The sequence below is a fragment of the Tachysurus vachellii genome, chromosome 3 (genome assembly GCF_030014155.1).
Source record: "Tachysurus vachellii isolate PV-2020 chromosome 3, HZAU_Pvac_v1, whole genome shotgun sequence".
In the NCBI taxonomy this organism is placed as follows: Eukaryota; Metazoa; Chordata; class Actinopteri; order Siluriformes; family Bagridae; genus Tachysurus; species Tachysurus vachellii.
Window position 1 is genome coordinate 34,978,801 of NC_083462.1, and position 23,209 is coordinate 35,002,009.

The following is a 23,209-nucleotide window of genomic DNA, read 5'->3' on the forward strand; positions in this document are numbered from 1 at the left end:
GCATCATTACCCTATCAGAGACAGTATCCATTGTCTAAACAAGCAGAGGAAGGGATAGGACCAACTATTAAAGGGCTAGTGGAAGCAGGAATTTTAATCCCCACAAGAAGTCAGTGCAACACTCCAATTTTTCCGGTCAGAAAGCCAAATTCAGATAAATGTAGATTGGTCCATGACTTGAGACCAGTCAATCAGATAGTGGTGGCTGAGACCCCAGTGGTCCCGGATCCACACACTTTATTATCAAACATTCCAGAAGGAACAAAATGGTAAACAGTAATTGATCTGTGTTCTGCATTTTTTAGTATTCCATTGCACCCTGACTCTCAGCACTTGTTTGCATTCACATATCATGGACAACAGTATACTTACATGAGATTGCCTCAAGGATACTGTGAAAGCCCATCGATATTCAACCAAGTATTAACTAGAGATCTAGTAAATTTGCAAGTGGATAGCCTCATGATCCAGTATGTCGATGATCTATTGATCTGCAGCCAAACAAAGGAGCAGTGCTTGAAGGATTCAATAGCAGTACTGACGACCCTAGCAAACAATGGGCATAAAGTTAGCAAAGAAAAGCTACAATTCTGCCGGAAAAAGGTGGAATATTTGGGAAGAGTTTTAGAAGGAACAACACGAAAGATATTACCGGCTCATGTACAAGCTATACGTGATGCACCACGACCTCAAACCATACGGCATATGTTGTCATTTCTAGGCATGGCACGATTTAGCAGACCGTGGATATGTGACTTTGCCTTAAAAGTACAACCACTTAGAGACATGATAAAAGCTGTGGATCAGGCTAAACATAATGCACAGCTGACATGGATGCCAGAGGCACAAGCAGCATTTGAAATGTTGAAAAGCACACTAGCTTCAGCCCCAGTGCTGGCTAGTCCAGATTATAGGAAACCATTTCACTTATATGTATCAGAGAGGCAAGGATTTGCATCTGCTGTGCTAATGCAACAACAGCAAGGTGTAGGAAAACAACCAATTGCCTATTTTAGCACGGCTCTAGATAATGTTGAGAAAGGCATACCACCCCACTACCGAGCAATATCAGCAGCTGCATTTGCATAGCAGAAGGCTTCTACAATTACAATGGGTCACCCAGTGACCCTATACACATCACATGCATTGCATGCACTATTGACAAGTCAAGCATTTGTAATAACCAATGCAAGATGCACAGGATATGATGTAATATTATCAGCACCAGAATTGACAATTGAAAGGTGTAATACAATAAACCCAGCTGAACGGATAGTACTGCCAAGTGAACGAACTCCTCACAATTGTACAGAGGAATCCAAAAAATTCTTGAAAGCACGACCAGATTTGGAATCTCAACCTCTTTTAGGAGCACAGCGTATTTTCTTTGTGGATGGATCATGTTATCGCACCCCTGAAGGAAATAAGGGCTGGTTATGCAGTAGTAGAGTATGATCTCATTGAAAATGTATATCGGACAATTAGTGAAATGACTGTCCCACAACCATGTTCAGCACAATTGGCAGAAATAAAAGCCTTGACAGCTGCCTGTAAGCTCAGAGCAGGGGAAACATGTATAATATACACTGACTCAGCATATACATAACAGGTATGTCATGTTTTTGGACCGATCTGGGCACAGAGAGGTGTCCAGAGAGCAGATGGCTCAAAACTGTTAGCAGCTATACAATTACCTAAGAAACTAGCCATAGTAAAGTTTAGGGCCCACAAGACAGATGGAACACCAATAACTAAGGGAAACACTGCAGCAGATGAAGCAGCAAAAAAGGCAGCAGTAGGAGAAAGATGCATAATAGCTGTTATGCAGGGAGAGGAACCAGATGCAGGTTCAAGAGAAATATCAATAGAAGACATCAGGGATGCAAAAAATACAGCTAGTCCTGAGGAAGTAGAGCAGTGGGAAAACAAAAGTGTGGAGAGGAGGAGAGGGTTTCTGGGTAGCTCCCACAGCCCTGTTACCAATGCTGATAAAAGAAGCACATGGGGTAGATCACTGTAACAGAAGGGTAATAATAGACACAATCAGGAGAAATTGGTGGTCTCCGTACCTAGCTAACCTTGTGGATAAAGCACTGAGAACATGTGAGTTATGCACAACAAGAAATGTTAGGAAGCATTTCACAGCACCAATAGGACACATCCCGGAACCCCGAGGTCCATTTCGACACCTAATGATGGATTTTGTGGATGTGGCAGAAAGAGCAGAAGGAAAGCAATATATTTTGGTGGTAATTGATATGTTCAGCAGATGAGTTGAGGCAGTAGCAAGTGCAATAAATGATGATAAGACAGTAGCTAAGTTCTTGTGTAGAGAAGTAATCCCTAGATTTGGCATTCCAGATCAATTAAGTTCAGACAACGGACCTCATTTTGTAAATAAAGTAATTAAGTCACTTGCACAAGCATTGTGCATCAAACACAAGATGGGATGTGTTTATCACCCCAGTTCTCAAGGCAGAGTAGAGAGAGCAAATGGAGTGTTAAAAGAGAAAATTGCAAAAATATGTGCTAGCACAAGCCTGAATTGGGTACAGGCTTTACCATTAGCATTGATGAAAATGCGCTCACAGACAAACCCTACAACGCATTTGACACCTCATGAGATGGTGACAGGCAGGCCAATGTCTGTAGCATTTACACGAGGACACTATAAGGGCCCGACGCTGGAACAAATGGAAGGCGAAATGTCAAGTTATGTAAAGCATTTAACCCACATCTACAGACTCTTATATTCACAGGTGCGTCCGGCTACACATGGGACAGCAGTAGAAGAGCCAAATAACCAGATAGAACCAGGAGACTACGTATACATCAGAACATTCAAGAGGAAACAGTGGAGGGAGCCAAGGAGAGAAGGACCTTTTAAAGTGGTGTTAGCTACTCCCACAGCAGTCAAGGTTGAAGGCAAGGAATATCGGTATCACCACAATCACTGTTGTCATGCGAGAACTGTAGCAGACACTGTAGAGGAGCCCTCAACCTCAAATACAGAGACACAGCCACCCATCTCAGGTCAGAAACTCGAAGAACGACCCTCCACGCAACAGCCGGCGGGTCAGCGGCCTGTCCCAAAGTCAGGAAGAGACTGGGAGACACTGCTATCTATTAAAAAGCAATACACAACTCCGTACACTGACGACGAAGAAGAAGGTGACCCCTATGGTCCCAAACCATTGACAGGCCCAGCCAGTGGAACTCGAGCCAGAGTTAGAGCATACTCACAGCAAAGAGCCCTCGACGTTGACATTGAGACACCAATTTTGGCTCCTACAAGTGATACAGTTGATGCTAGCTCAAGAGTTTATACAGGCCCACCACCAGACTAGTTCAAAACCGTAGACCTTAGGACACTAGACACCTTATTTCAAAACTAAAACTGTAAAGGTGCACCTATAAGCCATGGTGCAGTTAACCTTGCCCCAAAATAAGGGCAAAGGAGATAAATCGTTAGATAAATCCGATCAGAATGACAAACAAATTGAAGCAGCTTTCTTACAGTAAAAATCTGTACCGCTATCTCACACCCTCTTGATAATAGCATTCGTAATGTCCAGGTGCCTTCTGATGCTGTTAGAGGTGGCCCAAGGCCCAAACGTAGTACAGGAACAGGTTTTGCCACCATAGAGGGCCATACAGTTTTTCAAGGGAAAGGATCATACCCCACATTAGCTGGAGTTACCAATGAAACAGCCGACACAGCCATAGAAGGACACATGAAGTGCACCCTAGGTCTACTTGCAAATGCTAGCATACAAAAGAAGATACAAAACAACACAAATTATTTTATTCTGTACTTGTTCGATTACACAGGCCCTTTTCCAAAGTCATTTTCCGACCCAGTGACATGGGCTCATAACCATTCATCATCTTATTACACCCTAACCATGGAGATCCGCATAAAAAGGCCAGGTGAAGTGTCAACAGACGCAACAACTAGTGTTGTTGTTACCGGACGGCCTGCAGATGGTGACGAGGGCGGACGTTGCAGACTAATCCATGCCTTGGGGTATTATAGTCAGTATGCCACATCTGGTTATCCTTCTTCATTGCAGAAAACTTCATTTCTTGAATCATACAGTATAAGGCCCGGGTTCATATCCCAGTCTGGAGCCCTGGTTTGCAGTTCTGCCAAGCAGGCATAGATTTCTGGGCTAAATGCGGCGACAGCAGTAGTCCTAATTGCAGTTCCCGTAACTCTGCACTTTTTGTTGGTTATAGCTTTTGTTGCTTGCTGTGGAATACCTATCCTGTGTGCCCTGATTGACAAAACAGTCCACTCCCTGGTTGGACAATATATGCAAACGCAGAAGGGAGAGATAAATCTAGACTCACTCCCATTGCCATTGCTGGAAGAAGACAATACTGATCCAGACTAATTGTACCCATATACAAAAAAAAAATGTGTGTTCTGTGTTTACTGTCCCTACTGTCCCTATTGTCTGCGTCTCCCTTGTTTATGCATCTTTTGTTGTGTGCAGAATCCATGGAATACTTCCCATTCCGATGTCCCCATCCCCGACCTCCACGGCGGTGCCGCTCATGTGCCTGTCTTGACCTCGGCCCTGACGGGCTGGCCTATCGTTTTTACATGGAGCCTGGCTCCACGTACTAGGTGCGCTGCTTCGCATGTCTGGTGCTCGGATTGGAGGTGAACCTATCCAGCTATCGGTGGCCACAGTGTGGCCTTGCTGGAGAACCCGAACGGACTTGGATGGAGTACCCACACCCTGCTCCTCGTGACGACTGGTTTACCTTGCATGAGCACTCTCGTCCTCTGCCCCTTATTCTGTCAAAAGCAGACATTATCAAGTTCAAGTTCAACTTTATTTGTATAGCACATTTACAAACAGCCACAAGGCTGACCAAAGTGCTTCACAGTGCGTTTGACATACACAAACATACACTTAAGAATACACACATGCACAAAGTAGTTCAAGAAACTAAAATAAGAATTCTTATAAAAAATATATATGTATATATGTAAATCAAATCAATATATATAAATCAATAAATAATAAATAAAATAGCCAGTGTAAAAGAAGGTGAAATAAATAAAACCATAAACCAGATATAAACAGCCATAAACCCCTGGGCAAATCATGAAAAGGCTAGAGAAAATAAGTGGGTCTTTAGCATGGACTTAAAACTAGATATGGTGGGTGCCGTCCTAATCTCTAGTGGCAGGGAGTTCCATAGTCTAGGACCGGCCACAGAAAAAGCACGCTCCCCTCTACGCTTGAGCCATACACGAGGAACCACCAACATGGACTGGTCAGATGAGCGAAGACTTCTAATAGGAGAGTAGGGATGAAGAAGTTCAGATAAATAGAGAGGAGCGGTATTATGGAGAGACTTATAGACAAAGAGTAAAATCTATTCTCTGCGAAATCGGCAGCCAGTGTAGAGATCTAAGAATGGGAGTGATGTGTTCATGTTTGCGACAGCTAGAGAGAAATCTGGCAGCAGCATTTTGAACGAGCTGGAGACGCGTAATCTGAGTTTTAGATATACCGCAATATAAAGAGGTACAGTAATCTAAGCGAGAGGTTATAAACGCATGAACAGCCATTTCTAAAGTCTTAGGGGTAAGAAAATGTTTAATTTTGGAGAGAATCCGCAGTTGGTAAAAGCTAGACCCAATAACAGATGAGATGTGTTTGTCAGATTTAACAGAAGGATTTGTCACAGATTTAATGATAGAAAACAAAACCTTAGGTTTAGAGTGGTTTCTTTCAATTAGATTAGAGAAATAAGCAGCTTTCGCAGATTTGGCTAAAGTCTGGTAAGATGTAAGAGAGTCTCTAAATATCTGAAGAGAAACATGCAGCCTGTCCTTTTTCCATTTATGTTCTGCCTTTCTGCAAAGTTGTGTTTGGAGACGAGTCTCAGTGTTTTGCCAAACTACAGATTTTAATTTTTTCTTGCAAGGTTTGAGAGGAGCAGTTGCATTTGCGGTCTCAAGCCAGGCAGAATTTAAGAGGCCAAGATGTTGGTCAGCATCCAAGTCAGGTAATGGCTGCTCCAGGAGCAACTGTGAGCAGCATTTGGCAAAATACAAGTTAAAATTAATGCTAAACTGTGGAGAATAAAAACGTGAAACACTTTCAGACATATTAGAAAAGTGAGAGATGACTGGAAGAGACAGGGAGAATAATATAGGCTTATGATCTGAGATCATAATATCAGAAAGCACAATATCAGCCACATCAAGTCCATAAGATAGAACCAGATCAAGCGTATGTCCCTGGATGTGGGTGGGGTCACTGATCCACTGGGATAGGTTAAACGTTTCGAGCAAGTTCAAAAAGTCATGTGAAAGGGGGATAGACGGACAGTAAACATGCACATTAAAATCGCCCACCAATAAAAAGCGATCATAACTCACAGCAATATTGCTAATTAGTTCAGCGAGATGCTGTATAAAGTCCGTGGTCGAATGAGGAGGACGATAGATCACCCCTAAACAAACCGGACCAAGTATCTGAACTTCAAAGCTGGTAAATGTCATAATTGGAGTTAGACGACAGCGTTCAGATAGAGAGCTCTTTAAAATGGTAACTATTCCCCCTCCGCGTCCGCTCGGACAAGGCGTGTTAAAAAATGTACAATCTGCGGGGATCAGGTCAGAAAACGGCGTTAAATCACCAACCTTTATCCAGGATTCCGTGATAAACATAAAGTCCAGGTTGTGGGAAGAGTAGAAGTCATTTAATAAAAAAGTCTTATTCACCAGCGAACGGGCATTTAATAATGCCATCTTCGGTGAGGAGAAGGTAACAGGCGCCATACATCGGTACGTAGGAAGGATCCGCGAGAAAGTTCGCCCGCAGATGAGCTTTTAGCTTCACGATCTAACCTCCGCGGTTGCCCCGTTTCCTCCTTCGCTTTCTCCGGGTGATGTTGAGAGGCCACCGGCAAAAACATTCAGGTAAAGGCGGTTTGATGGACTCGTATGTGTAGTTGAAAAAGCAGTTCAACTCAGAGGTGTTTTGGTTGGTGAGAGATTTAGCAACAGAGTTGCGGATATCCAATAGTGTTTGGCGGTCGTAGGTTAAAAGCGAGTAACTGTTTAAAAACAAAGCAGACAACCAGACACACAAACACGAGAGCGACAGACGGCGTGCCCAACACACAGGCGCCATCTTGGACTCTCTTCAAGTCTCAAGACATTATGCTAGAGGGAGGGCACTGGCTGGCCGCACGACAAGCCGATGTGGATTTTCCCCTTACAGACAGATTAGTCTTGCGAGTACACACCTACGAACTGCGTCGTTCTATAACTGTCGCATCTTTCTATGGACCGAAGACAAAACATGCGTTTTTCATCTCCCGTCACATTCAACAGAAAACGATTCGCCAATATTGTACTCTTTTCTTTTGTGGCTACTTATTGTGGACATCGTTAACTGAAAGATCACAGAGATCCATAGCAAACCCACTGCCACCAACAGACTGGATGGTAAATTGCCGGTGGAAGCGTTCCGATTCAGACGCTGTTGTTATCCTGCCTAAAACATTCTATGCCCGCACGTTCTCGGATGTGTGGCACTCCCTGCAGACCAAGAAAAAGATCGAGGCTCCTTTGCCTCGTTGGATTTATGCACCACATCATAACCACTATTGGTGGTGGCCATAGCCGTGAGCGGCTTGTAACTCTGCATATACACTGACTCTCTTTCCTATATGTTAAAACTGTTATTATATGTTTATGTTCATGTTATAATTTACAGTGACCCTGGTGACACTGACTTCACTGTCGCTCACTCCTGGTTCACCTTTTGAGAATGGGCATGTATGTTTTTGGATATATTACACATGTGTAGGGAGAGTAATGGTAGATGTTAAGGTTTGTTTTGATTATAAGGGATTTTATTTTATTTTTCATGTTTTTAAAATTTTTTCTTTGTGTTGTTTATATGGTTTAGTGGATTAATAAGGGTCAGGATTACTGCAACATAGGTTTAGTTGAGGCTTTAAAGCCTCACAGGGGGGGTAATGTTGTAAAAAATCTTGAGACTCGAGAATGCCCCAAAGTAAAGTATTATGCATTACACAATATTAACATAAGATGTATGGGAATAGGCCAGAGTCAACAAGAAAAGAAGTTTATTGTAATCATAAACTTAGTAAATGTAAGTGACTCAGTGCTTAGGAGAAGTAGACCAGCTGGACGAACCTGCTGACTCTGATGTAAGGATCTAAGGGGAAAGGGGAATCTGGCCTTTAGAAATAGAGGAACTAAGGCTTAAAATAAGTATGTGCAAGCAGCAGTGGAAAGTGACAGACTGAGATCATAACAAAGACTGAGATCATAGCAAAGTTCATAAGTTTAGCAAGCTTAAGGAGTCAACATAGAACTCCATTTATATACAAAGCAACACTTTAAACAGCAAGGGCATGACAAAAATTAGCAGTATAACATAACCAATATAAAGACTTTTATCATAATGCAAAATCAATTATCAATTATATAATCAGTAGAAACATATACAGTATAGAATAGCAAGAAAATAGATGAGGAAACCTACTCATTGTAAATGACAAAAAGAGGATTGAGCCACAAGATGTCTGTGTCATGAAAGTTTGGGTCTTGTTGAAGAACAAGGAAGTAAAATGACAAGACCAAGGGAGTGAAGATCTCCTGAGTACATTTTTAATAATAACAATGAAGAAGTATATCTACAATAACAGGAAAAACTGTATATGGGCATATGAAACCTTGTTTTTCTGGAAATATGGAGAAGCCAGAGAAAGTTATGTAGGAGGCATAGGAGGTATTTTTGTAAAATAAGGGGAATTGAGAAAGGTCATGTGAATGATGTAATAATGATGTAATAATGATGTAATGAGGAAATAATGAGACAATACCTGAATGTATAGGAAGCACCTAGAGGTGCCAGGGTATATATTGAGGAGATTTTCTGGGTAGAGGAAGAAGAACTTTAGAATTCTTTGAACGAGGTAGAACTTTGGGAAACTAGTTGAACTTGTAGAACTTTTTGGGTTACAGGCCTTTTAGGGGTTTTTATTTGATTGCTTAGACTTAGAGATTTCTTCTTGAGCTCAATGGAGGTGTTGGCTGATTGACTGCAATAAAGAAGTTTGCTCATTCTCATCCAGGTCTGGAAAATCTTCTCATTGTTTATTTGTATCAATTATAGTGTTATCAGTAAAGTTTAGTTTAAGTAGTTAAAATTCAGCTAAAAATCTAAGAGTGTAGTCCACCCTTGCGATATGTCCACTTGGAGGCGGGAGCTCTAAGTTCCGACACTTATTTACTACTGATCATGAATTAAGCAGACCCAACCTTAATCGAAGCTTATTATCCATCTGCTCCTCCGACTGCTGTGCCCGAGGAAAAGTGCGAAGATGGCTGAAGCACACTCCTCGATGGTAGATACGGGGAGAACCATATACACCAGAGGTCACCATAGCTGGGACCAGGGGAGCACTCAACTCATATGATAGATCAAGGGAATGCCAGCGAACAGAATAGTCATTGGCCGAAGACCTCTCCCAATGTTCCAAAGGCCACACACCAGACCACAAAGCCAGGTAGGACTTTAGCCTAACAGCTTAGCCACCCCGTTTTCCACATTTCTTCCTCTTTCTCTTCACCGTTAACGAACAAGGCCATCGCCATAGGAAACCAGGTATCGACGATAGGAACGGAGGAGGGGGATAATATTATTAGTATTCATTCAAGAGAGTGAATACCAGGAAGGCAGCAGGACCAGATGGCATCTCAGGTCGGGTTTTAAAAGCCTGCGCTGACCAGCTAGCACCGGTATTTAATGAGATATTCAACCTCTCACTGGAACAGTCTGTTGTCCCCTCATGCCTCAAACAGTCCACCATTGTTCCTGTTCCCCGAAGAAACCCCAGCCCACCTGCCTCAACATTTACAGCCCTGTAGCTCTGACTTCAGTAGTGATGAAGTGCTTCGAAAGAATGGTCAGAGACTTCATCACTGCATCACTACCAGACACACTGGACCCACTACAGGTCGTGTACCGCCAGAACCGCACTACTGAGGACACTGATGCTCATCTTCTCCACACTACGATATGCCACCTGGACTGCAGAAAATGGAATTATGCAAAAATGCTGTTTGTGAACTACAGTTCAGAGTTCAACACCATAATTCCCTCCACGCTCACCTCTAATTTGGAGGTCCTGGGACAGCCTGCCGCTGTGTCAATAGATCTCAAACTTCCTGACAGACAGACCACAAGCTGTATGGGTGGGAAAACACACCTCATCCACCCTCAGCACTGGAGCTCCCCAGGGTTGTGTTCTGATCCCCCTGCTGAACTCACTGTACACATATGACTGTGTGGCCACTTCCAACTCCACCACCATCATCAAGTTTGCTGACGAGACTGTTGTGGTGGGCCTGATCTCCAACAACGATGAGACAGCCTACCTACAGGAGTCTAAAATCTGGAGAGATGGTGCCAGGAGAACAATCTTCTCCTGAACGTCAGCAAGACTAAGGAGTTGATAATGGACTTCAGCACAAAGCAGGATCGGAGATACCAACCACGAAACATCAACGAGACCCCAGTGGAGAGAGTGGACAGTTTCCAGTGCCTACGTGTTCACATCACGCAGGACCTGTCTTGGACTTGTCTTGATTACAAATAAATGAAATGTAATTGGCGCAAAACATTCTATTAATGTGCAAATCATATGTGACTCCAACATGACCCTCACAAAAATTGTGGCACGTTGGCCTGGTTCAACACATGATTCCTTTATCTTGACACATAGCAGTGTAGAACAGACTAAATGGCAGGCGCAGTACGTGATGGCTGGCTTCTTGGTGAGTTTAACAATATTAAAAAGTAGAAAATGTAACAATTTTGTTTTTACTATAATTATAACTATGTTGCTTTTAATATAATTATATTCTGCAGGTGACAGTGGCTACCCCCTGAGACACTGGCTCCTCAACTCATTTTTAAATAAAGGTGTACAAGGCGGGATATGAGACTGGTTCACATACACACATTTGCGGGTGAACTGTGATTTATAAAGGGAACATTGCTTACAGGTGTGCGTACGCACGGTTTTATAAATCAGAATTTTTTTAGTGTATGCCATTTTTGGCTTTTGGGCACACTAAACTTTTAGTAGGGATCCTACGCACAGTTTTATAAATGAGACCCCAGGGCATGAATGTTGTTAGTAACATTTTTATATGCAGGAAATAGTTTTAACGCAAATTAAATTTTATTGAGTGTCGCTGCCTTCATGTGCTTTTGGAATTAGCCTACTTTCCACAACACAATTACAATGTTGTCAGAAAGTACACACACATGTCTTTCCTTACTTTTTATTGTCTATCTTCATTACACAAAACATTTGAGGGAATATTAGATGTGGGTTATACTTCTGTTCGACTAGCATGTTTTACAACATAACAAGGCAAAAAAATAAAACCTTTGGAAATCTGGAAAACACACTGATCAAAATTAAAGAACACTAACCAGTGTAGCACAAAAGATGTTGACAACTAAAGTTTTTGAGGGTTACAGAAATGAGTAGGAAGTGTGGATGTCTTTGCTTCAGCACATCTGCAGTCACAGGACATCACTAGTTTCTCACACTGATCTGGTGTGAACTTGGTCCTCTCTTCCTCCAGTCTCTTCCACAGTTGATTACTGTAGTGGGATTTTGAGCAATAACTTTTTTGGCAAAGATTTTCCAGAGCTTTTCATTTGGGTTTAGTTCAGGAGTCTGGACTGGCCAACCTTCAAGGAGCTGCTTTACCCATTTTGCAGGTTCATTGTGAGGTGCTCGCACAGAAGGAAGCACATGTTAGTGAATTAGATTGTGATAAAAAATTTGCATTGCACCTAGCAGGTAGCTGTAGAAGAGGTCCAACTTCTGCTGCAGAAAGCATCCCTCAAACCATCACATTGTCACCATGTTGTGTTGATAGCACATCCAATTGATGCATTCTATACCCACAGTCTAAGATTAGTATTTGGCAGTGTAGCAGATTTTAACTCACAAATGTATGACCCTCAGTTTAATTACAAACCACTGAATACTTCAATTCTCAAAACCATATCAATTGCTTGTAGTTTACTCAGTTATTATGAAAATAGTTTTGAGAGATTTGTTAGCAGTGGGTTTTATGTATGAAATGTTAAAATGGGTTTGGTGGGTTCAACAGTGTGTTTCCATGTTAATTTGTGAATGGATACTGCTAAAAGTGGATTTTTTTTGTCAGAAGGACCCACACCGGCAGACCACATGTTCACAGGAGCTGAAGTTGAGATACCTAAAGAATGAATGTCTGAATGTTTGTTGGATTTACGTTAAATTATCACCAGCAGAATTATTAAAACCAGCAGATGAATTAATTAGATTTAATAGTCTTAGATAAATTCCTTTAGCCTTAAAACCCAAACAGATTTAAGTGTAAATGTAAGGAATTATTTCTCTATCGTCTGCCTCCTGGACAGGATTTCTGAGCCCCTCTCCCTCTGCTCGGTTTCTGGTTCTCTGGCGAGTACTCAGGGAAGTCTCAATGAAACAAGCCAGTCAGTCTTTCAAAGAGAAGTCCAAACTTTATTATGTCAAACATGAATATATAGTATTACAAAAAGAGGAAGGACATGTGTGTGTGCGGCGCTTAATGCTAGTATCTGCAGAAGATACCTTGACCGTTATCGTTTTTCATAACTTCTTTCATATGAAGCGTATTGTAGCAGAGCAGATGTGCCAGGGAGAGGAGGTTATGCTAAGGTCAAGGTATCTGTGTGTGTATGAGAGAGAGAGAGAGAGAGAGAGAGAGAGAGAGAGAGAGAGAGAGAGAGAGAGAGTGTGTATGTGAGTGTGTGTGAGAAAAGAACATTGTGCTCTGTACAGAAAGTCTGCAACATTATCAGAAAAGATGAAGTATTTTATACAATTATTCTCACAGCAGAATAAATACAAACTCTGGTCTAAATTTTGGTGAGGACTGTCTGTATATCATAACTATACCTCAACATGTAAAATGTGTAATGAGTGTTCCTAACCAAGTATCCTAATCTATTCTGAGTAATATATGGTCATGAACGGCCTCAGAATTGTCTTCTTTTAGAAAACATTTGGTGACATGAGTTCAAGAAATCTTCACGTTAACTGGTGATTTAATCAAATCAAATCAAACTTTATTTATAAAGCACTTTAAAAACAACCAAAGTGCTATACAGAAGAATATATAAACATAAGAATTCCCAACTCATACAAGACATAAAAACAAGAAAACCAATGAACCCTCTGAGGTCTGAGGGTATTTTTAGGGCCTGGAGAAGTTGTCATACCCTGACATTTGTGTCTAATATCACTGTAATCAGCACAAACTGGGCTACAATAATATGTGAGCAGCATGTATGTACATGATTGTGTTTTTGAGAAAACAATGTTTATGCATGGTTAGTGAAAAATGAAACATTTTAAATCACTTGAATAAGGCCATAAAACACATACAGAACATTGGTTCACAGGACTTTTGAGAACTGGATCTTGTAGCCTAGAGTTTTTGCCTCAAAATTATGTGAAAATCATCTTGTTTACTTGCTCACAGAAAACTATAATGAGTCTGTCTGTGTTCTGCCCTGTTTCTGTCTGCTGGTCTGCCTTGCTGCTAATTGTTTGCTCCGCCCACTCATTTGTTACCATGTACACTAATTGAACTCCATCTCTCCCTCAGGTGTGTTGTCTTAGTCACTGATTGTTCCTGTTTGTTATATCTACTCTGTTTGTTCATTTCCCTGGTGTTGATCGTTGTTGGATGTTTGTGTCTATGTTCCTGTTTCCCGCTTGCTCAGTGTTCTGCCCTGTTTTGCCTGCCCGTCTGTTTGCCTGTTTCTTCCTTTGGTTTAATAAAAGATTGAACTGCATTTGGATCCTCACTCGCCTTTGCCTCACCGCAACAGAAACAATATATTGATTTAAATTTTCTAAGACACTTTTTGTTTGTAAAGGGCATATGCGAGTAGGCATCAACTATCATGAATATTAGTGTGATTCACACCTGAGAAGACAAAGGCCCGCATAATGAGCTGCATAATGAGCCTTTCAGGTAAGTGTGTGACTGAGAGAGGAGTTACAAGAAAGAATGTGAGGACAAAATAAATGTGTATATTTTTTGTTTGTAGTTTATTTAGAATATTTAACTATCACACAAAATAACTTTAGAAGTTAGTAATAACACAGAAGACACAATCAGGGCAAAACTGTGCAAAAAAAAGTGTCAACAGGAAGAGTGCAAGATAAAAAAGAGTGTAAGGTTTGTAGAAGCCCACTAACCTACTCTGTCACATAGTACCCAGAATTGAACAGTTCTGCAATTAGTTCTTCCATAAACTCCTTGTGGCTCATGGTGCCATAAAGCTCTTTGTGTACAATAAAAGCATTGGTGACAGCAATGTCCAAGAAGTGAAAATAGAAATAGCTTGGTGAACAATTTTGGCCTATAGCATTATAGACATTTATTATATCGTTATATAGGCTATATATCTATATATCTATATCTATCTATCTATCTATCTATCTATCTATCTAGATAGATAGATAGATAGATAGATAGATAGATAGATATATAGATAGATATAGATATAGCCTATATAACGATATATTATAAATATCTATCATTATTTATAGTTAAATATGCCCTTTGTACAACATTCAAAAATGTAACTGGTAAGGATATATTTCATATTACCAATTTTACTTTATATTGAAAAGCTGATTTTAGTCTGACAATATCCTGTTTGGAAACATCCAAATTCAGATATAAAATAGTAAGTAATTCTATGAAGATTGACATTTTATGCCAGTTCTCGGGGCGTGTACGTGATTACCTGAATCACCTCAGTTCATTTTTATATGAACAGTGCGCTCAGAGTGAGGCGGGAACACATTAGTTATAATTAGGAGAAACAGGAGAAACCGGACCACTACTGTATTTACTTGCTTACGGATTACATAAAAATAGATTTTTTTTTACTTGAATTTGTTTATTTAAAAGTAGACTTTTCATGCTTTCTATGCATATATTTATCTTTTATTTGAGGCAATTATTTGCTGAGATTTGGGTTGTTTTATTTATGTGTGTGTGAAGAGTGGTGACCGAGACCGAGGTGGCAGAGAACACACACTGTTTATTTTCTTTATTCTACAAAAGCACAGTGTTTTGTTGTTGTGTGTATACAAATAAAAAGTAGACCCTTTACAGATTCTATTGATGTATTGCTCTTATCTGTACGATCAAAACTGAAAGTGTAATTTAAGTTCATTTCGGCCTTATCAGGAGATTATGCCACAAAATGCGTATATGCGTTCATCGACTCCAGAGGGTTAAAAATGAACCATGTTGTTGATGCTGTAGGTAAGACAGTTAACTTCATCCGAGCGAGAGCATTAAATCAGACAATTTGTTGCATTTTTGGAAGAAAATGAGATTGAACATGGTGACATAAGCTATCACTGCACTGTCAGGTGGCTCAGCCTTGGCAAAGTACTGAAAAGTGTCTGGGACCTGAAAGACCAGAATCAGGATTTCTGTGTTAAGAAAGGACATGACATCCCAGAGCTTTCAGATAAAGACTGGGTGGCAGACCTCAGATTCGCTGTGGATGTGACTGCACTAATGAACAAATTAAATGTCAATCTGCAGTGCAAGGGCCTTTTTGTGCATGAGATATACAGTGCAGTGAAGGCTTTCATGAGAAAGTTGCAGCTTATTTCAAGCCAAGTAAAGGACAACATTCTGACCCACTTGCCAACACTAAAGGAAGCCAAAAGATCAGCCGAACACCTCCACAAGTACTCAACCATGTTAGAAACACTGTATGCAGAGTTTCCGAGGCAATTTCAAGATTTCAAAACTCCAGTCTAGGCTCCACCCCTTCTGTTTGGATTCTTGTTCCACACTGAGTCCTTGTTAGCGTCTCCTGTTATTATCATTCATTTGGTTTGAGAACAGATAAGGTTGTGCCCCACACCTACTTTGCAGCATGTAGGAGCTTTAAGAATAGGACCTTTAAGAACGCGAAGAAGATCATTTAATCTTCTTCCGTGGCATTCAGCAATTCGTGCCACAGCGTACCGCAGCTTTCTGCACTTCTGTTCGGGGAGGCTATCTTAGCAATCACCTTAATGTGTTTCGCTTCACAGAATATCCACCAGGCGGCGCATAAGAACACTGTTTCTCTTAAACCAGTGTTCCTCATTGCACGGCTCGCGAGCCTCCTGCGGCTCGCCAAGCTTTAATATGCGGCTCACATGGCAGTAAATAATACGATGATATGATCATGTGGTTAAAATTAATTTTTCATTTAAATAACATTAAAAACAATCAGGGAAGCGTACAAAAACGAATGTGCTCTATTACAAATAATAATATATTTCTATATATTATTTGACTCGTCACTGACTCACTGCATTCTGTGCAATAGCCAGTTTTTGGCGGCCTGCCAGAAGCTAGTTTGTGTTTCATGCTAGTTAACAACTTGTGTTTACTGTACACACGGACTAAAAAATGGATCGATTTCTTATCAAACAATCCCGCGCACAAAATGAACAGCAACAAAGCAATGTGACAGTGACAAAAGAGGTAACTGATGGGGAGCATACATCATCTGCAACTCGAGAGGAAGACGGAGACAGAGGTTGTGGAGAGACTGCGCCTGCTAAAAAGAAAGGTGCGAGTCATACAAGATGAGCATACACTGTAAAATGTAATAGGTTGAGTTAACTTAAAAGTGAGGAAACCGATTGCCTTAAATTTATAAGTAATGTATTACTTTTGAGTTGGTAAAACTAAATAGTACTTGTAAACTAAACTTACTCATTAAAGTATAGTATTCGTTTATAGTTGACAAAAAACTAAATAGTATTTGTAGACTAAACTTAATTGCCAAGTACAATTAAGTACTGGTGACTAAAAAAAGCATTAGTTGAGGTAACATTATTAGTGTTCACTTTACTAATAAATATAAGGTAACCGATTGCCTCACATTTTTAAGTCAGGTAAACTAACAAAAACGAGTAAAGCAAAAAATTTACAATGTTGTCAAAATCATTTTATTATAATAATTCAACCCTACAATAAAACATTTATGTTACTACAAACACACAGATAAATGATTAAAACACATTTTTTCACATTCGTCACCCATCAACCTGGATACAACACGCAAAATGCAAATACAGACCTACAGTCTTGTTTCTGCCGTTACAAACGTATGAAAAACAGAAAAAACAAGTTGATACTGCAGTTTTGGTTTTTGTATCCATTCTGACAGTTTACTAAATAAAACTCAAATTACGGCAGAATTACAGCATTTTTTTGCTTTTTCTAGGATTTGTATCCAGAATGACAGAATTATACACCCAAAGTGTAACAGACCTACAACAACAGTCTTGTTTCAGCCATCAGCTCAAATCTGATTTTTTCTTTTAGTTGTGGGCATAGGGATTTGTTTTAATCAGTTACCCATCAATCTAGATACAACACTCAAAACGCAACAATAGAAACAAGACTAAATCTTTCTGTTATTACTAACACACCTTGACTAAAAGTTTTGGTTTTGCATCCAGGTTGGTAGGTATCTGATTAAAACTGCCAAGAAATTTAACAACAGACCCACTGCAACACGGTCTTGTTTCTGCCATCAGAAACACAATGAACAAATCTTGACCAAAATTACAGTTGACCAACTACAGTTTTGCTTTTCTAGAATTTATACCCAAGTTAATGGATGACAAAAAAAAAAAAAAAAGCAGACGTACAGTAACAAATCCTTGTTTCTGCAAACACTAAACATTTTAAATAAAACTTTTTTTTAATCAGTCACCCATCAACCTGGAATAAACACCCAAGGTGCAACATAAGACCTACAATAACATGGTCTTTTTCTGCCATCAGAAACAAAAACAGATTAAAACATTTTTTAAGTTGCTGGTATTGAGATTTTTAATCAGTCACCCATCAATCTGTATAAAACACCCAAGGTGCAACAATAGACCTAAGACAGTCTTTTTTCTGCTATTAAAAACATATTGAACAAATTCTTGACTACAAAGCTTTTAGATGAATGAGTTTTGGTTTTGTATCCAGGTTGGCAGGTGACTGATTAAAACTCAAAAAATAAAAAATAAAAAAAATGCAACAACAGACCTACAGTAACATGGTCTTGTTTCTGCCATCAGAAACACAAAAGCACATTAAAACAGTAAAAAAAGTTTTAGTTTTGGTTTGAGAGATTTGTGCCCCAGGGAAAGAAAAACCCTTTGAATGAACTCAAAAGTGTTTTTAAGCTGTGAAGGGTACTCCATGTTTAACCCTCTGGGGTCTGACCATTTTGTGACACTGGCAGAGGTTCTGACATGCTCTTACATTTGGTCTTTTTTCAGTTACTTCAAAACATATTAATGGCTAATATCACATAACACTGTATTCAGCACAAACTGGGCTACAATATTATGTAAGTAAAATGTATGTACATGTTTGTATTTTTAAGTAAATTATGTTTATGGTTAGTAAAAAAAAAAGAAAAAGTTGCTGAAATAAGGCCAAGAAACACATACTAAACATTTGTTCACAAACAATAAAGTTCTCTACTCTTGTAGAGTTGAGAATTTGCTACAAAAAGATGTAAAAACCATTTTACCCACTCATTCACATGAAACAATACATTGATTTAGCTTTTGTAAGACAGTTTTTGTTGTGTAAAGGCAATATGCGAGGGCGGGTCAATGGTCATGAATATTGATGATTCACACCTGAGGAGGCCCAACCCCTAAGTCTTAGTCTGGATTGTGTTGGCAAAAGAATGACTCAAAGAGAAAATCTTTTGCTTGTAGTTTAATAAAATAGTGTACAATAAAGTACAAAAGACTTTTATATCTGTACTTGACAAAATAAGACTTATTTTACCAATGGTAAAAAAACATGAACAATACAATAGAGTCAAGAGTCAAGAAGCTTTATTGTATGGAATGATTCTTTACAATATAAAAAATAAGATATAAATTTGTAAGCCATCACACACTGTGAATCTTTGAGAATGGAGTTTAAATGTCGTCATGCCATTGCTCAAAACAGTTCCTATTTAACTGAACACACATTAGCCTCAGTTGCTTTGAGAACTGAAAGAGACCTACAGCGTGTGTGAGTAGCAGGAGATGGTAAAGGTGATGCAGACCCATTCCTAAAAAAAAACAAAAAAAAAACAACATAATTATCGTCGTGTATTTTCCAAGTACTAAGCAACACATTAGTAATAATTATATATAACTAATATATATTAATATACAATATAACAGAAAAATGGGTACATGTTGACGTACTCTTTTTTGTTCCCGGTTGCGTTGCTGCGTGCCCTCGTGCGAGTATCAGACGAAGGTGAACGTGTTGCAGCCACATTTCTAAAAAAAAAATATCATAATTAGTATCATGTATTTGCAAAGTACAAAGCAACACACCAGTATTACAAATACTGAGAACATAAAAAAGGGTAAATGTGGCTTACACTGGATGAATGTCGCTCGCGTTGCTGCGTGCCCTCATGCGCGTATCAGACGCAGGTGAACGTGTTGCAGCCACATTCCTAAAAAAATATCATAATTAGTATCATGTATTTTCAAAGTACAAAGCAACACAATTAATATAATGTATTTTCCACATCAGTAATACAAATATTCTGCACGCATAATAGAAAAAAATGGTTACATGTGGACGTACTCCTTATTGTTCTCGTTGCTGCATGCCCCCGTGCGAGCATCAAACAAAGGTGAAAGTGTTGCAGCCGGTGCAGGTGAAGACAAGAGTGATGCAGCCACATTCCTACAAAAGTTTTTAATAATTAATATAATGTATACTCCACAGCAACAAACTTATAAAGCAATAACTAAAGCAGTTAAACATAGCTGAGATAAAATAATTGGGTACAGAGATGCGCTGTACATGTTTGTTAACGGGCCATTACCGGACATATTTATGGCTAAACATTAACACGACATATCTCCGGGCACATTTACAGCTCATCGACACCACATCGATACATTTACACCCGAACAGATAGTCACGTAAACAAGACTAGTTGAGGCATAAACACTAGTCAAAATATATTCTAAATAGTGATATTGCTATATAACATATTGTATATTCACATTACATTAATCAGCATACAGCTTAATAAGAACTAACATTTTAAGGTAAATAAAAGTTGCCAATTACGAGACGTTTCTATAAAGTCACTCTTAATATCTGCTTGCAAATAGTATGTATACAATACAGTTTATATAATTTTACATCACACAAGATTTCAACAAATGTAAGTAAAACTTACTCTTCAGAAATTATATCCTCAGCTGGATCAAGTCGCTCTTAAAAATACAAACGTTCGTAGTCGGAGTCCCGCTCTTCATCTGAGGAAACTTCCTCAGCTGTAAAGCGTTTCATCTTCCCAGCGCGTTGATAAGTGAATGAATCTGTTAAAACTTTATGCTTCTTACATTGTTTGGGGGCGTTGATCTTATTTGCATAGCCCGCTCAGGTAATTTTCATATGAATGGCGCGCACGGCGGTAGGTGGGATCACATTAGTGGTAATGAGGTCGAGCCAGAAAAACTGTACCTCTCTTTACTTACATACAGATTACACAAAAAGACAATATTTGCTTTCAATTTTAATTACCTCATTTAAAAGTAGACATTTCAGGCTTTCATCAGACATATGTATCATGTTCATGTGATAAGTATTGGCGGAGTTATCAGTTCATGTTTCAGGAAGAAGGTCAAGTTCACAGATGTCTGAATGCACAACCTGGTTATTTTCTTTATTTGCCAAAAGCACAGCGTTTTGTTGTTAATATGAAGGCACTCAAATAAAAGTAGACACTTCACAGTTTCGAATGATGTATTACATGTATGTGTATGACTATGAATGATGGAGTATTTTAAGTGGACTTCACGTTGAAGAGGAAAAAATGCGCCAAAGACGCGCTGGCGCGTCTTTCGACCCCAGAGGGTTAAAGCATAGATCAGCCCAAAAACAAGACACATGGCATGTGGAACATTCTTAAGTCCATCCATTGCTATAACACCCTCCAAGATTATTGCTGTATCAGTGACCTCCAATGGCAAACCTTGTGGAGACATCAGGCTGTCCTCTGGCACCACAGTGAGAATTCCTATCAATACTTGAGGTGCAACAATATCACAGTCCTAAAGAAAGAAAAGCAATATTAAAATACATTCTTGCAAACGCAAAGAAGTGCATGTTCCTTTTAAAAATGTAAACTGCTTAAGGTGCTGTTAATAGTTCTTGAAGTAACATTTAAATTTGTAACAGGGCTTCAGTGAGAATTGTCAGTGATAATTTGGACCTTTTCAGCAAAAGCATCATTGAAACGTTTAATAGCAATGTATTTTTAGTAAAACAGTTACATCCATCCCATGATCGGTTTGATTTCAAACATTCCTTAAAATATCTTCCTTCGTGTTCATCAGAACAAAGAAATTTATACAGGTTTGTAACAAAATGAGATCCTTTCCCTATCCTTTTAATGTTTAAGTTATTATTTACCGCTAATTATTGGTCGTTGAAAAGTGTTTGTTTTTGTTATTACTGAAACCGTCTATACCAGCAGAGAGTGAGGCGATAGGGTGGAGAAGGGATGCTGCTAAAACTGTAACGGGACATAGGTAAGGAATGGCTATATACAGTATAGAGACCTCTTTGCGCTGAGAAATTGGATTGGAAAAATTTAAGACACTATTCTGAGAATTTTATAGTTTGAAAATAGTTTCACCCACATTTTAAGATTTATTTGATCAAATGTTATGAAAAACTAAAGTATATATTTTACTTGCATTTTATTTATCTTCTATGTACTTTATATAAGATCTCTTAAATAAACGTAATGCTGACACAAAAATTGGAACATCTTTCTTGTAGAACTTTTTACAGATATTAAATTAGAAGAATACTTACAAAGCATGTTTTGAAGAAGTCTGTAGTGTCTTCCCCAAGAAGGACAGCAAGACCACGGAGAACTGTTGTCCGTCGAGCAGTGACATCTGTGATGTTCTAACAAATAATACATAAAACATCAAGATCAACAGTGAAAATGGATCACTTTAAAGTTGACAAATGGTCTTACACTATTGTTTATTAAAAAAATAAATAAATAAATAAATAAATAAACTTACTGCAGACTTCATTTGCATTAGATACTCCGAGAGCTTTTTTCCAGCTGTGCCTTTCTTTGATTCGAAAACTTCTAGAAACCGAGAAGTTTGTGTATCTAGGGCTGAGAAGAATTCTTGCTTGAGGTTTTTACTTGTGATCTGGTTGAACTCGGCAATAATCTGCAAAAAGAGGAGAACCAAAGAAACCGCACATTTAGACTTAAAACATTTTTACATGCCCTAAATAAAATGTGTCTTAATTACCTGACTTTGCCTGAAGAGTGCTGGCCATCTTTCTAAAGTCTCTTTTACTGAAGGCTCCTTTTCAACCAACTCTTTTCTTCTTGTAGAACTGTGTAGAACTCGGATGTCGTTTCTTCATCTCCTCCACAATTTCTAATCGTTTTGATTCCATGCTGCTTTCACTTTCACCAGAAGACACATTGGGTAGAAAATTGATCTCGAATAGTTTGGGTTTCTTCACATTTCTTGGAGAATCTTGGCTCCCTCTTATCATTGAATTAACAAGAACATCGGTGCATCTAGCTCTCCGTAGTTTGCTCCTGTAATTACCCATTTTAAACTTTATACTGTTTTTCCATCCGTTCCATCCAGTGGAGGAGCCTGGTTCAAAAAGGCATGGATATTTTTTGACAAGTGCCAATGCAACATCATTGGAATCTACTTCACAGGGATATGCTTTAAATTTGTACATAGCCTCAGCAAGCTTTTCAAGCACTTCATGTTTCATGTCCCTGGGAACTTTCAAGTATGTCTTATCTCTCATAAATGTTTCTGGCCATGGATCCTGGCGTGTAAGAGGTGACTCTTCTTGAGAGATAACAGAAATAATGTCGGTGTCGGCCTGGCTCGGTGTAGGTGATGTCACGAGAGAGATTACCTTCAAAGTCGGCTTTTCAGGTAAATCTGCAATGTCAGTAAGGTTAACAAGTGCATTGTTAAAATCAACGTCTTCATACTGAAGAGA

The 23,209-nt window shown here is 39.3% G+C and overlaps 1 protein-coding gene and 1 long non-coding RNA gene across 5 annotated transcripts in view; both read right to left on the reverse strand.

The window, feature by feature from the left end:
* LOC132843539 (NACHT, LRR and PYD domains-containing protein 3-like) overlaps positions 1–23,209 on the reverse strand; it is a 924,649-nt gene that overhangs the window by 277,616 nt on the left and 623,824 nt on the right. The gene's annotated exons all lie outside the window — the stretch shown is intronic.
* On the reverse strand, positions 21,138–22,323 carry LOC132843587 (uncharacterized). The gene is made up of 3 exons (XR_009648136.1): positions 22,243–22,323; positions 22,025–22,120; positions 21,138–21,255 (listed from the first exon to the last, which is right to left on the reverse strand). It is a non-coding gene; the product is annotated as an uncharacterized LOC132843587 (long non-coding RNA).